The sequence below is a fragment of the Agelaius phoeniceus genome, chromosome 1 (assembly GCF_051311805.1).
Source record: "Agelaius phoeniceus isolate bAgePho1 chromosome 1, bAgePho1.hap1, whole genome shotgun sequence".
Lineage (NCBI taxonomy): Eukaryota > Metazoa > Chordata > Aves > Passeriformes > Icteridae > Agelaius > Agelaius phoeniceus.
In genome coordinates this window covers 129,450,788-129,466,366 of record NC_135265.1, presented here as the reverse complement: position 1 = coordinate 129,466,366, position 15,579 = coordinate 129,450,788, and the positions used below count along the sequence as shown (strand labels likewise).

The 15,579-nt window shown below is 33.3% G+C and overlaps 1 protein-coding gene and 1 long non-coding RNA gene across 51 annotated transcripts in view; both read left to right on the top strand.

Annotated features, from left to right (window-relative positions):
• Nucleotides 1-15,579, top strand: part of RIMS2 (regulating synaptic membrane exocytosis 2) — a 445,801-nt gene that overhangs the window by 291,428 nt on the left and 138,794 nt on the right. The gene's annotated exons all lie outside the window — the stretch shown is intronic.
• On the top strand, nucleotides 7,672-13,999 carry LOC143695400 (uncharacterized). The gene is made up of 3 exons (XR_013184540.1): nucleotides 7,672-7,949; nucleotides 11,587-11,652; nucleotides 13,937-13,999. It is a non-coding gene; the product is annotated as an uncharacterized LOC143695400 (long non-coding RNA).

Here is a 15,579-nt window from a genome sequence, read left to right as displayed (position 1 = left end):
TTTGATAAATTTTCTAAAACTGATTTTACCTCCCTTGAGAAACTGAAACTATAGAAACTATTGAGAAAAATTTGGAAACAGTTGGATTTAACCTCAGAGTTTTATATTTAAACAATCAATATAATTAGGTGAATTAGAGGAAAAATGTGAGAATATTAGCATAGTTCCAGAAAGAAAAAACAAACAACAACAAAAACACCAAACTATATCTATGTTTATCTTTCCTGCAAGATATATCAACAGTTAGAAACTGTTAATTGCAGTTAACAACTGTTAACCAAGACAGTGTGGGAAAATTGTACTCAGGCCCACAACTTCAACAAACTTAGATATTATTTAACAAGTATTGATTTAACTATATTTAATGTCCAAGGTGGGTTCTCCCTGAGGAATAAAGTTTCCCATGGGCTATTTAGGATAAGTATTTAAAGCCAGAGCATTCTGAGAATGCCTAACTCAAGTAGTCCTGCAGGAGAAATGTATGAGAAAGCTCCTGGAGTAAGTGTTTTTGAGAAGCACCTCCAAGAAAACAAGAGAAAAGGGAAATTATCCACTATTTGTTCATCAAAGCTATTGCACACTTTCCATTTGAAAGAAGAAAAGTTGCTACCTGTTTTGTTAAACTAATTGGGTAGTCATAAGCATGGTTATTTAGAGGAATATTGTCCATTATTTTAAAATCACTTTAAAGATGTTATCTGGATGTGCTGGGACTAGCAGGACTATCACACCCTGTTAATGAGAGGATATTTCATTCACATATTTGAATACACACTTGTTTGTTTTTTTTTTAATTCTGTTGAAACCATGTGACTTGGATTTTTTTAACATAAAGTGAATGTTGAAATACATGCCAAACAATTCCATTTGCTAAAATCAAACCAGTGAGGACCAAAATAATTCACTACAAAAAGCCTGTTAAATGTTAGCTAAAACACAGTGTAAATATCTTCTTCTATTTTTTGACACAAAGTTAAAGGTGGGCAAGAGCAACATAAATTTTACATCTCTAAATGTCATCTTAAACTGTGCAGTTGCTTCATCTATGGGTAGCAGACTCCTAATCTAATACTGTTATTAAATAGATGCCAGATTAGGTCAAACTAGGTAAAGTTTTTTTGATACATTTTTCCATATTAAAACACTGAAAAGAACTCTTTTTTTTCCCCCCAGTCTTTATTAAATACAGACCTGAATAATAGGTAACTACGTAGCCATTTATTTATTATTTAGTTAAATTTTACTGCAAAATCGTTTAAATGCAAATTAAAATACAAAGATATTATAAAGTATAAAGAGTTCCTGAAGCTTTGTTTGGAAATTTTGGGACAATTTTTTCAGGTTTCAGTAGTGTGTACTGTGTGGGTAACATGCCCATATGGGGATATGTAATGTCACTGCTTTGCTTCTTTGAATACCCAGTAAAGTAAAAGAAATGCATTGCTGAAAATTTGCTTATAGCTATGGTATAAAATGTTTGCACTGGTTTGATTCTCAATAATTGCAGTGTGTCTTTAAGTTCTTTTTCTCCTTTCAAATCACTGTTTAATTGCACAATTATCTGCACCACCCACCTGGTACCTCAATGAGTCTGCTGAAGGATGATTATCTCCAGCAGGGATGGCGAAGTAGGAAGGTGGTAAAGAAGAAGCTTTGAGTCAAATTTTCTAAAAAAACCCCACCACCAAGAGTCATAGATATATTCCTCAGAATAAAATACACAAAATGCACATACACACACACACACACACAAAAACCCCCAAAAAACAAAATAAAACAAAACAACCAAAAAACCCCCAAAAACCCAAACCCAAGCCTGTGTTAAAAACAATGCAGTTCTGATAAAAGACTTCAGTGTTGCACCTTTGGAGCAATGATTTAAAAGGCAGTATGGGAGCACTGTGATAATGTGATACTGATTTTCTTATTTAAAGTCATCTTGATTGAATGTGTGTCAGCTGATAATTTTCTGCTGATAATTGCTATTGTTTCACAACTAAAGTCTTTAAATTGTCAGTTACATTCAGATGGAACATTTCTAGGATTTCATCTATTCCAGGAGATTAGCAGAAATTTCTATAGAATCAGTTTAACAAAAAGCATCCATACCATTATTGGTGGAAAAATTGTTCATGTTTATAAGTAAAGAAAATCTGTTTTTTTCTTTTAAAAAACCAATTATTAAATAAAACTATTCTATTGATGTATTCAGTGAAATGTAGCAGGGGAAATTACATAACCAGTGCTTTATTCTTGAATGGCATTTGACATTTTCTAAGAGTTAAGAGCTTGACTTCACATTTTGTTCACATAGTTTGTTGATGTGATTTGCCAGGTGTTTGGGAAGCAGCATGGAAAACATTCTACCACAGAGAACATTAACTGTTGCTTTATTCAGAGGAGAATATAATCTTTTATAATGGCATAACTGGACCCTGGAAAAAGTAGTTTTAGTATAGTTGCTTTCCATTGTTGAAATGAGCAAGCTACTCACAGAGCTGTGCCTTTTCTCTGAATCCATATCACTTTATTATTCCTGCCTCCTTTTCCCTTGAACAATTCTGTGCTCAACCTCACAGTCAGTGTGATCCCAAGAACAATTTTTCACTTCCTTCCTTACCATAGTGCTTACCCTAAATTTCGTATGGCAGCTTTCTCTTTTCTACCACTTTCAGTGGCTCTTTCCCCCCTAAATTTCCAACTGGTTGACCCCAAGAACCACCTGTTTCTTACTCTGCAGTCTGATTAAGCTAATTTCTGTTTTATCACGTTGCTAGTTTTCAGAAAATTGTAACTTGAGAAATTCGGGAGTGTTTGGTTAAAGGCAGTTCATACCAGTAAAAAATATTTATTTTTTAATGATTTAAAGAATTTTATAATTTCCCTACATTTAATTTGTTATTTCAGTTGAAAAAAATGTAAAGGAATGTTACTGAAAATAGAGGATAATACTATTGCAAATGATACAATATATTGCTTTAATTGCAATACACTGTAAATAGTTGAATATGGGAATAGATAAACAGTGATAGGATGAGAGAAATTTCTTTGAAGTTTCATTCATGCAGGCTTTAACAGAAAGGAACACAAAGACTTGTTTTGTATTCAGAATTATTTAAGGATATTCCAATAAGCACAAGGGTGTAATAATGCACAGCACTTTAGCCTTTCCACAAAAACATTTGGGCCTCTACTACCCACTGTATTAGTGAAGGTGGAATGTCAATCAAACTTTAGGACCTGGTCACAGAGAGTGAAAATTGAATGGAATAAATTATCTCCTAAATGCCTCTTCTTCACTATTAAACAAAATATCCCAAGCAATGGAGAGCAGGTTAAACTCCCCTTGCTGCATAGGAAGGACAGAAAGGTATTCCATGAGGCTCAAGTGAGGTACTCTGTGTGTGAGTGTTTTCAAGCATGCTTCTGAGACTCTTCTGGTTTTCTAAGCCTGATCCTGGATACTAATCAGTTGCAATCTAATCAGTTGGCAATCTAATCAGTTGCTGAATCACTGATTTCTTACCCTAATGCTTCACTGAATTTTGTAAGAAAATGGACAAATAGGTGAGAAATATCAGAAAATTTTTAATTAATTTTCTGTTCACTTTTAGAAAAAGGAAAGCTATCCTGTTTACCTATGTACCTGGAATCTTGTCAGAACAGTGGAAATCACTTTTCACCTGATATGGTGTGGAAGGGGAGATGGTGGTGTGGATGTGTATAATAATGATCATATTGCAAAACCTATAATGCTGCCTTATTAGAAAAACTTCATTATTTTAAGTAAAATGATGAATTGTAGCTGCAAATTTTCTGTCTATTCTATCTGTAACAAAATAGGTAATATTTCATAAGTCTGTTAGGATGTGGGTTAGGCTCATTTTGCCATGCCATCATTTTACATACTAGTACCATGAGGTACTATAATGTAGGAAGTAAAGAATGTGTAATAAGAGGCTAGAAATCTAAATCAATGTCACAAAAAAAAAAAAAAGAAAAAAAGAAAAAAGGTATCCTGGAGTTCTTTTGTCATATTAAAATCTGACAGATCTAAATTTTGTCCATGTCTCCATTGTCTTCTGAGCATTCCCGTGTATATGTGCATATAGGGTAATGATTTTTATTAACAGCTCAAATGATATATTTAGTTGAGATGGAGATCTGGAACATTACTGGAGTTCTTTTGCACTTAGGCAATGCAAAGCTTAATGTTTTTACTACATTATAATACATTTACTTTATGATTTTAAGCAGTTTGTACTGGGGATTAGCCAAATAAATATGATGTATGTTTCAGTTTTGAGAATGATTGAGATTCCCATGATTGAGAATGTCATGGGCATTTTTGGTGTTGCTAACATATTTATAAAAGCAAAAGGAATTTATTTGAACCTAAATATATAAAATGATAAAAATGTATAGTAATATATTTAATGGTAAAAATCAACTAGTATGGTATTGGCTGGATGCTCAGAAGAAAAATGACATTGAAGCATTTTGCTCTGTGTGTTGAATCAGGCTGGATATTAAGAAATATTTTTTCACTGAAAGAGAGGAGAGCCTATGCATTAGAACACACTCTCCAGGGAAATGGTTGAGTCACCATTTCTGGAAGTGTCCAAAAAATGAGCAGAAGTGGCACTTTACAATATAGTTTAGTGGGCTTATTGTATTTGGTCAAGGGTTGTGTTTTATGATCTTTGATAGTGATTCTATGATTCTGTCAAGTTAAATAGCATGGTTAACATGGGCTCTGAGAAAAAAGGAAAAGTATGAATAGAAAGTAATTCCAGAGGGTCAGGTCAACTATAAGCTCAAGGTAACCCCACTCCTATATACAGATAGGCAAAGTTCTGGGTGATGAAGAATCTTATTTTAAACTTGTTGCAAATTATTGCATATCAAATTGCCTAAGTGGTCGTCTCTAAAAGCCATCTAAATGCTATCATACTGATTCTGAAATCCTGAACAGAATGAAAAAAAAAAAAAAAAAAAGGGAAAAGTTTGAACTTCCTACCAGAAATTCCCAAGAAAAATTCCCAGAACTTGGTAAGGACACTGGAATTCTGAGTTTCTAGAAGTATTAAATCAAAACTCAATACCAGAAATTGGGCAATCAACATAGTCTGGTGGAGATATGAAAAGCTATTAGGACTGAAATCCTAAGCAGAACATGAACTGATGGTGTCTCATTCATGTCCAAATCAGTGAAGTGAACAGTCTGGGGCGTTCCTTCTTATGGGCAGTGAGTAATCTACTTGCAAATAGCATGTGCATTTCTGTGCACACTCATGGTCTGCAGCACATGTTCTGCCTAAAGTCCTAGTTTTGTTTAAGATGTTGGTTTTTAAATAATGGTTAAATATATTGCATTCATTTATGTCATATATTTTTCAAAAACTACCAGGAAAACTTGTCAGCAGTTCACTGGAAAGATAAAGTGAATTGTTAAAATTAAAATGTCATCTACCAGCTGGAAACACTTCATTGCTTATTAATAGTAGAGCAAGAGTTTTGAGATGTTAATTCCAGGGTTGCACCTGTATAATTTAAAGGCATATTGATGTGGGCATAGCCTGGCAATGTATCCATGTAGTGGAGAGAATAACCTGGTATGCAGTTGTTTGCCATCATCCTACATTTAGCTCCTGGGGGTAGACTCCTAGATTTTTATTTGATTGTTCTTCCTGTGGGTGTGCATAAATTCCAAAGAATATTTTAAGATCGTGGTGAATTTTTTTTAATGTTTCTTGACAACATGCTGACTGACAGGCAGTTATGGGTAGACTGCTTTTGATACTTAGGTCTTTACATTACTTTAGAAACATTCATACTTTTTCACAGCTTGCAGTGTAAACTCTGTGACTATTTTAATAATTATTAGTTCTTCTTCAAATTTTAACTATACCATGTTAAATTGGGCCCTGTTGAATTGTTTACAGCTCCTCATTCTTGTAACAAACTGCAAAGTTTAAATTGCATAATCAGGGATTTAAGTTTGTTGTTTATAGTGGAAACTCTTTTGCATTTATTTGACAAGAAGTGAACACAAAGACATCTCATACTATATATAATTGACATAATATAAGGAATATTTTAATGTGGGTGATGCTGCATTTTATCCTCATGCAAAAGAGGTAAATATAATAAATATATGTAATATGCCTACTGGTAACAGTGTGTTTGATTACTGGGAAAACAGTAATCATAAGCAAATTTTAAGATATGAGAAATAAAAATGAAGGGTGAGGTTTTCCATGTTTCTTGTGAAGTCAGTTTACACTTCCAATGTGGGCAGTTGTGATTAGACTTCCCTTTGAAATAATCCCAGCTTCATGGAAACTGTAGTCACAAACTCCTTGTCATTGGTAAACCCCTCTCTTTTCCAAACCCTTTTCCCTGTACTGCGTGCTTATATTTGTAGTAAAAGTAAAATTACTTTCTTTTATTTTTGCTAATTGGAGAATGTTTAGAGTAACCAATATATTTAAAATATATAAATTTTGACATTGTTTCATAATACAAACAAAATATAAATAACTTACTTTTATTATTTGAATTGCATTTGTTTGGGTTTTTTTTGCATATTCTGGTACTGAGGTTACATCTCTTAATTATTTATTTAAATAATTAAACATTTTGATCTAAGTTCACCTTTTATCACAATATGATCAGTATTAGGAGAACTCACATGTGGAAATGTGAAAGCTCTGGAGCTGCGTGGGGACAGATTTCAAAATGGTGGTAGCCTTTCAGACAGATTAGGTAAATCTCTTTCAAAGATATTATTCATACTAAAGTTATGACTGCCTTCAAAAAAGGAAATAAGCAATCCAACTTCTGATTTGCTTTCAGAGATTTATGCATTTTACTACAGTAAAATGTATGCATTTTTTCTACAGTATTTCAATTAGGAAGAAAAATAATTGAAATACTGTAGAAAATCCCAAATTTTAGCTATCTTCTTGATCCATAATCTCCCACTGGCTTCTCAGAATAAATATGTGAATCATCTAGATAATTTATGTTTAGAACCATATATCATATTATTTTGTTAATAAGTCCAGTGTTCTTAAACCATAATGTTATGATTATAATGTTTTCTGTTTTGTGTTGTGTATCATTCCTTCTCCATCTTATTTTCTCATATCTGTATTTTTCTTTCTGCCATCACCTCAGTCATTATGTTACTTTACCTCGTTCCCGGTACACCCAGTCCTCAGATCACCATTACAGGGATGTCAGGTATATGTTTTCCTCTGTGTGACTATGTGTGGGTAATGCATGTATTTCTTGTACCTACATGTTCCCTTCTGGTTTTATTTGTCTGTGTATAGTGGTAGAAAACTTAGAAGTTGAATTAGTATCATCCTTAGATTTGTTAACATAGTGTGCACTGGGTAATTCTTCCTGTGCTTCACTTGAATATTTTATCACTTCCAATAGTCTATAATTGATGGTCCTCAAAGATAATGCCTTATTTACATCACTCTGATGTCTTTTAGAGAGTACTTAAAGAAAATAATTTAAATAAGCAAACACTAATACCTGCTAATACTTTAGTATTATTTTAGTATGCATAAAACCATATATGAGTGGCTGTGCTAAAGGTTATGATAAAACTGGAGAGTGATACCTTTCTCAGTCTAGTAGCTCTTGTAGCTGTGAGCCAATATAATTAAATTTTTAAAAGTAGTTTTCAAAGTTCACCAAAGTTCCAGTCATGTTCTGTTCCAGTGTTTTGTTCTATTGCTGACATTGCTTGCTTTTCATATTGTTTTGTCCTTGTTTCATCTTTTTGTTGCTTTTCATTGTGTTCACCCATTCTGTTTTGGCAGCCAGGATCACACAATGTATCCTCTATTTTGTGAAGATGCAATCAGATTGCTCCGCTCCCGTACGATGTGCCGTACCTATTCTGAGGGTGCTTACTATGATCTTGAGAGGTATAACTGATGTGGAGTGTGCCATTAGCTCTGCCACGCTGACACTGCCATGTTTGATTTGCAAACTGGGAAGGTGATCTGTGTTTTAAGAGATAAACACATGCAGTAAATATATTTTTATAGTACTTGATGATTATGAATGCATCTTAAAACTGACTACTTAGGGCCATGGGTAAATCCCAAGAGGTACCAAATAGCTTTGCAGAAGCCAGCTTTGCATAGATTATATGGATATTACATATCTGTGTCTTTTATAACCCTTATTTTTGCTGGAATTTTCCAGAGCACTTGTAGTATTTATTATTCTCTTTGAAATAACAAGGAAAAGCCTATCTACTTTAAAGTACACAGAAAGAGTGTCTGCTGAAGTCTTATACTTTGCTTAACTGAAAAATAGAGTGAAAAGTGTATGCTTATGTAAGCTCATGTTGTTTATATTTGTATAAACATATATTCTGTGATTTAGGAATACTTGTACACACTCACAATACCTGTGTGTGATTGCAGAACATCGTAGTTCCTATTTACACATGAAATATATGGAGAGAGAATTTGAGCCCATGACAATTTCTGTGAAATAACTTGCCACTTGAAATACAGTGGCTTTTAAGTTATGCTGCTCAAGTACAGTAATTAAGATATTTTCAAAATTGTTGCAAACCAAAAAAGTTTACATAGCTGTGTGTAAATAGAAATAAGAATATCAAACTGAAAGCTGTGAGCCAGTAAAGAGGAAGTGGTGACTTCAGATCAGATACAATGGTTGATAGAGGTGTTGCTTTAAAAGAGGGGCCATATAAAAAATTTCCAAAGCAAGTAAAGAACTCTTTATATATTAACTTCATGGCTGCCCTCTGGATATGAGTCTGAGAGGTTCATTAATCCTTGCTCTGTATTCAGCTCATATGTCACCATATATTTAAGTGAATGTGAAATTACTTTTGCGTGCAGAAACAAAAAAAGGATCTGAAAAATCCTTTGAAAGAAATATTCCTTTTTTAAAATTCTCCAAAACTATGGTATATTAAAAATTTTGACATTTAGAACTCAGTCAAGCATTTGTTTTGAAATGATGCTGTTTTACATGAAACCTAGTATAAAGGAAATGTATAAATATTTCTGTCCACATGTAAAAACTTCGATAAGGAGAGGATTTTTTGTTTTCTTAAAATGCATGATGAAGTGTGCTCATCTGTATGCTATTTCAATAATTCATTCTTATACACTTTTTTTTGCCTTAGAAATATACTCTGATTTGCACTAGTTTCTCTGAACTTGTTTCAGATTACTGGTTATGTCTGTGACTATTCAGATATTAGTGAAATTTGGAGCTATTCTCAAATTGTTTTACTTTGAGGTTCTTGACTTGTAAATTTCAATCTTTGTTTCTGAAATTATTCTCTCAAAAATAAAGTCAATGAAAATAAAGAACAAAAGTTACAGTACTTCATAAAGATGAAAAAGCTAGGATTTAAGCAGTGGGAAAATCTTTTCCAAGGCTTTATGGAACTGAAGGTTATTAAAGCTAATTCTGCCTGGATTAGAAATGAAAATCCGACATGAAGTGGAATATTTCTAGCTCACTGTTAGAACAGTATCTCAAGATTCCTTGGGCCTAGGAACTGATCCTGGATTCTATGATCCTCTAGAATCCAAGCTGCCTGAGGGTAACATTAGTGTTCAAGTTACTTGAGTCATCCTGCCAGATATGTACTCCTCTCAATACCTCAAAGCCACAATTCTAGTTCCTGGATTTTTCATCTTTTTTGTCTTCCTGTACTCTAACAGCAATGGAAGAACAATTTATAGCATAATCATTATCCAGTTTCTCCTTAGACATTGAAAAACACTAAGTAATTTTCTATTTCACAATTTCATTGTAATTATATGAACAATTACTTTTAAACAGTGTTTCCTCTTTTATCTTTACAGTTTTCCCAGTTCAGTGGTTGCTCTAAAATACATTATTTTGTAGGCCAAGGTGTTTTTCCTGTCTTCTTTGTTCCATCTTCTTAATCAATGTCTTGTTGATATCAAGCAACTACATTTCTTCCTGTCTTTTACTTTCACTTTATCATGCATATGAATCAACTTTCCAGTTTCCACTATTCACCAAAATAGTGAATATTGCTCTGTACAGTTCAGCATTCAGGAAAGAGTCTCTCATCTGGGACAGAGAGTTTTTTATCTCATGTCACTCTGAATCCATCAGTGTCTGTGTCCTGCAGGCAAATAAATGATATAAACATATTAGTCAAAATTGCCTTTGTTATTCATGGCTCCTTTTATTGCTTATCTTGTAGTCATTCACAGCCACTCCATTAACTCTTGTGGTCTCTTCTAGCATTTTTTCCTTTTTTTTTTCCCACAGAGTGACTACTTGGTTCTCTTTTGTCTTTTCTCTGCTGAAGTTTGTGTCAGTCACTGTTTATCTGATATGACAGACTTCAGTTCATTAGTTCTAGGACACATTAACATTATAAAACCCTTAATTTCTGAGGTCATTCTTAGGTTATAATTTTTTTTTTCTGATAGCTCCCTCCTTTTGAAGAAGTCCAACTGTTTCCCTCCCAAAAGGAACAGCAGCATAGACAAGATATTTACTCCAGCCTATGCCTAAGAAAGGCAATAAGCACCTGTGCATCTTCAGTGACTTCAGAGCCCTTAGGACCTGCGGTCTTGCCAAGAGCATCCTGCTGCTCTGTGCCACACCCCAAGGTCCCTTGGCTGTTCAAAGTTCCAGTCAGCATGGTAGCACCAGCTGGGCTCAATTCACCCTGCTGCAGCTACTCACACTGCAGGTACACAAGGCATCATGGCTGGACATGCTGAGCTTTACTTACACTGCATCTGTATCCCCCAGCTCAGAATCCTGCAGAGTTATATGGACTAATTCATAATTGGACAGTAACATTTTAAATTGTCTGATGCACCAATGATCTCAAAAACAAAGTAATGTTCTCAAGGTTCTTATTCTTAACCTTTTTCTTGTGTTTAAAAAAATATTAGCAGTTCATTCCAAATAAAATTATGCTGAAAACCTCACTGAAATGAAATTCTTTCTCAGCTTCCCAGCCTAAGAGCACAGCTTAATCAGCAAGAGCACCACACTGTCCAATTTATTTTTTCCACTTAGCCTTTGAGTTTAGCATTTGTAGGTCCATAAAAGCTGGTTTGTGTATGTTTTGTGCAGGATGTGAGGTTTCTTTCAGCCAGAATTTCTGTTGTTTCACTTAAGGAAATTAGATTTTGCTTCCATTTTCTTTCCTGACTTTTATTTTACCCAGCAGACATTTTCTAACATCAAAATCCTTCTTTTGTTGAACATTCTCTGTTGTTCAAGTACCAGTTTTCTGTCAATATAACTTTTTACTTCCATGAAATATATGTGCATTGATCAATTGTTCTCAGTAAGTTGTTACATATTTCGGAATTGAATTTGAAAGCAGGATTTTAAATTTCATATATATACATATATATATATATATATGAAAATATATGTTCAGAGTATATAGCTCAATTGAAGATAAATTAGCTCCATCTTCATCACATCTTAATAATACAGTAAGGGAATACATAATGAAAAAAGCACCCTCTAAAATGTCTGAAATATCTGTGCTATTTATTCCACATTCAGGAGGACTAGGCAGGAGAGAAGAGTGCCTAATTCATATTATGATGACACAGCCTATACTCCTGAAAGGTATTTTAATTTATATAGTAAAAATAGATAGAGTTGAGTAATAAATTTTTATGAAGCATAGTCTAAAATTCTAATTGACCTAGACTAATGATATTTAAATTTACAGTGCACTTTATGCCATATTTCTCTAAATACAGAACAACTAATCTCCATAGTTTTAAGTACCTCATTTTCTTTTTAGCCCTCCATTAATTTGACTTTTGGATTTTTTTAAGCATAATTCTTAGCTTGAAAAAATTTTTATTCATTAGATGTGGGAGGAAAACTGAATAGTACAGAGGAGCTTAGGTACAACTGAAGGGTTTTTCTAAACTTAACTGCACCATAATTCTAATGGCTAACCTTTTCTGTCACCAGAAGTGGTTCAAGGGCAATTTACAGTCCTCAATTTCATTCCTTCAATAACCTGAGTACCCTAAGATGGTGCTCAGTTTTTAGCATGTTACTGCCCACATTGACTTAAAAAAGGACTACCCAAATGCTTTCAAATTGGTTTTGAGTGTTTACCATGCTAGGAATCAAAGTACTGTTGTTCTTCCTAAATTTTGTTATGTGTATAATGTATCACAATGAGCATAATATCACTAAAATCTGACATGTAATCTGAAAAGTTTTGGAGTGTCTCTGGCAATAGTTATTTGATAACAGCTGTTCGTGTTTAAAGAGCTAGGCCAAAAGAGAAGGAAATGTGAAGAAAAGAGGAAATCAATGTTCCTCTCCCTCTTTAAATGTCTGATTTTTGTCTATGTTATGAGAACAGTTAAAGCAGGGATCTTTTCCTAACAAATAGCGAGAAATTTTGTTTTTATTTGATTGCTATAAATAAATACAGTCATATTTAAGAAAAAATAAAGTGCACTGCAATTTTAAACCCATATTTATGTATTTATGGTGTCTGCAATGTAGTAGTTTTATCAAAAACTCTTATTTAAAATACTGGCTAACTGGAGAGACTGGCTTTAGTTTTCAGGATATGGATTATCAGGCAGAGTATAAAGATGTACCTGTCATACTCCAGCATTATTCTAATTTATATGCGATTAAGTCTAAAACTCAAGTAGATTTAACTTAAATGACTTTCATCCAGCCATTGATCTGGCTATAAACCATGAAAAAAAAAAAAAAAAGTTGCTCCCCATACCATCCAATTGGACAGAGAATAAACAAGGGCAGCTGATTGACATTCACATATATTGCACCCCATATGGTCTTCCCTCAACATAATATCCAGGAGATGTGGGGTTATTAAGTTTGTAAACATACTGCAAATGCTCAGATTCTGCACCATGTGAAGTTTGGAGAAAAGGCAGACAAGCAAATTGATCATATAATGGTGTCTTGATATTTGCTGATAATCCCTGTCTTCTTACTCATTGTCATGTGGAAATCATTGAATACAGACAACATAAGAGTTCCTGGCTTTACCCTAGTGAGATCCTGAAAGTATAAAACTCCAGAGATTTAGCTGAAACTCCCTAACCAAATGGTGCATGATTTTTATCTACTTTTAATTTTTGATATATTGGAGTAGTGGCACATAAGAAGTTTATCCCCTGATTTCTTAAAGCAACCTTTTTTGTCGCATTATTTCTTTTCTCTATGTTTTCTCTTAAGATAAAATACTTCTATATGTGTTTTATGTTTTCTTCAACTGATGTGCTGAAGTGCTGCTGCAAATGCTTGGGCACCCCATATTCAGTACTTGGAAGAACAATACCACTATAAAATTTAATTAGTTTTCATTGTTTGATCACTGAAGCAAATTTTCTTCTGCTTCTTACATACCTGTGAGAAATCATCTACCCTACCAAACAGAAAAAAAGTTTACAACTGGCAAGGTCATGTATTTGAAGTTAAAAGCAATATTTTAAACTCTTAATGTATATTATGTTATTTTTGTTAATGTTTTGTCTCCACAATTAATTTTTATTATTCCACAAGTTCAATGGCCATTGAAAACATGAAGACATTTATGTATGCAAAGAGATCAATTAGTCTTTATGTAACTGAAGTTTATGGCTTAACTGCTGAAAAGACTAGAGATAAAATATTATATTTATATAAGGGAAAAAAAAGCCCTATGATTTTCTTGGTGTTTGGTTTTGAAAAAGTTGGTTTTCTTCATACCTGAAACAAAATATGAAATGTACAAAATTATTTGAAAACATTTGGAAATCTTCCTATTTTGTTGAGAAGTGGTCATGTCACATGAATTAGAGTGCTAATAGTAATAGTAATACATAATTTTTTAATAACACTTCTTTTATTTTGACTGCATTGTAAGGTGGTACAATGGTGCAAGTTCATGGGCAGATGATATAGTCAATGGTTCAGCTGAAAAATATGGGTAAGTAAAGAGTGTAGTGTTACAGATAAAACTAAAATGTATTTTGGATCTTTATAATATGAGTTCATTTATAGTTGTACCAAATTTATTCCTAGTAAATGTCTTTTTCTTGATGTCTTTCTTTCTTGACTCAGAACTAAGGCACTTATGTTCTAGTCTTTTTTCCAAGATTAAACTGTTTTATTCAGTTACAAATAGAAAAAGAACATTAATTATGTTTGAACTATTTTTAAAACATGTTCTCACTGTTCAGGGCTGCTTTGATGAAAAGCAAGTTTTTAGTGATACCTGCCTACATCTGCAGGGCTGGGGAAGGTGCCTTTGAAACCTAATACATTTTTACTTTTAGAAATAATCCCAGTTCTATCTGTCTAACCTATCTTCCTTTGTGATTGATGCATAACCCATGCAAAGTGCTGTGTGCCTTAGAATCTGTAGCTCTTCCCAGTGGTGGCTGGCTTCTGATCAAGAAAGCACACAAATTTTCCTTGCTTTTAGTTCGTTGACTTTACTGCTTCTCCCTCATTTTATTATTGCTCTTGCAAGAATTTTCTTTTTTTTTTTACTTCCTTTTGAATATGAACAGAGAACATGAGACACAGTTAAATTGAAATTAGAACCCAGATTTAATTAATCAATATTCTAATGTGGACTTTTCTCCTCTTTAGACAGGAGAGATCTGTGAAGGTCTTTTGGCTAAACATTAGTGCAGTTGCAGAGACTTGAGACCATATATATTCTCTAGCTTTTTGAACCACAGTGCCACTGTTCCTTGGCTCTTCATTTTTAAGTGCACAGCAAAGGCCATACTTATTACTTCATCCTGGAAACTACATAAACAAACTGAAAATGAACAGCATTTAAAGGAGTTTGGAAAGTGCTTGGTGTAACTAAAGCTTTTGCTTTCGATAATCACATGAAATAGTTGTCTTCTCTTTTCTTACTTTTTATGCTGAATAGATGATGCTAACATAGGTAAATATCAGGAGTAAATATCTAAAAATAGTTTTTTAGCATGAAAAAGAAACTTATTAGTTACTACTCTCTTTCTCCATTTAAATTTAGCTCCTAAAATGTTTGGCAAAAAGAAAAAAAGATAAAATAATTTGTTGTGAACCATTATGACTTTTACATAAAACATAAGGCATAGAAAACACTTCGTTAGAGTAAAGACTGCTGAAATGGATCAGATTCTGTACAGATCAATGGATTTAGAGAATGCCTTTAACAAAAACTGAATGCTATTTTGTTCATTCATAATTTAAGAACTCTAAAGATGATAAAGCCTTACATACCTGCTCCTGTTTGAATGATCTGATTGAAATCCTGGTCTCATCAAGGGACAAAACCCTTGATATCAGAGAGGTCAGAATTGCAGATCTGTTGCCAAAAGTTAAGAAGAAGGTAAATAGGTAGCTGCAGTATATATATACAATAACTTCATAGTTACAACTCTTGTGGTAATTTACTATTTAAACATCTGCCATATTATTGGTGTTTGAAAATGCCACTGAAAAAAAGGCAACTATGTGTATGTGGCATATAGAAATAAAGTTATATTTAAGATCTGAGAGAAAAAA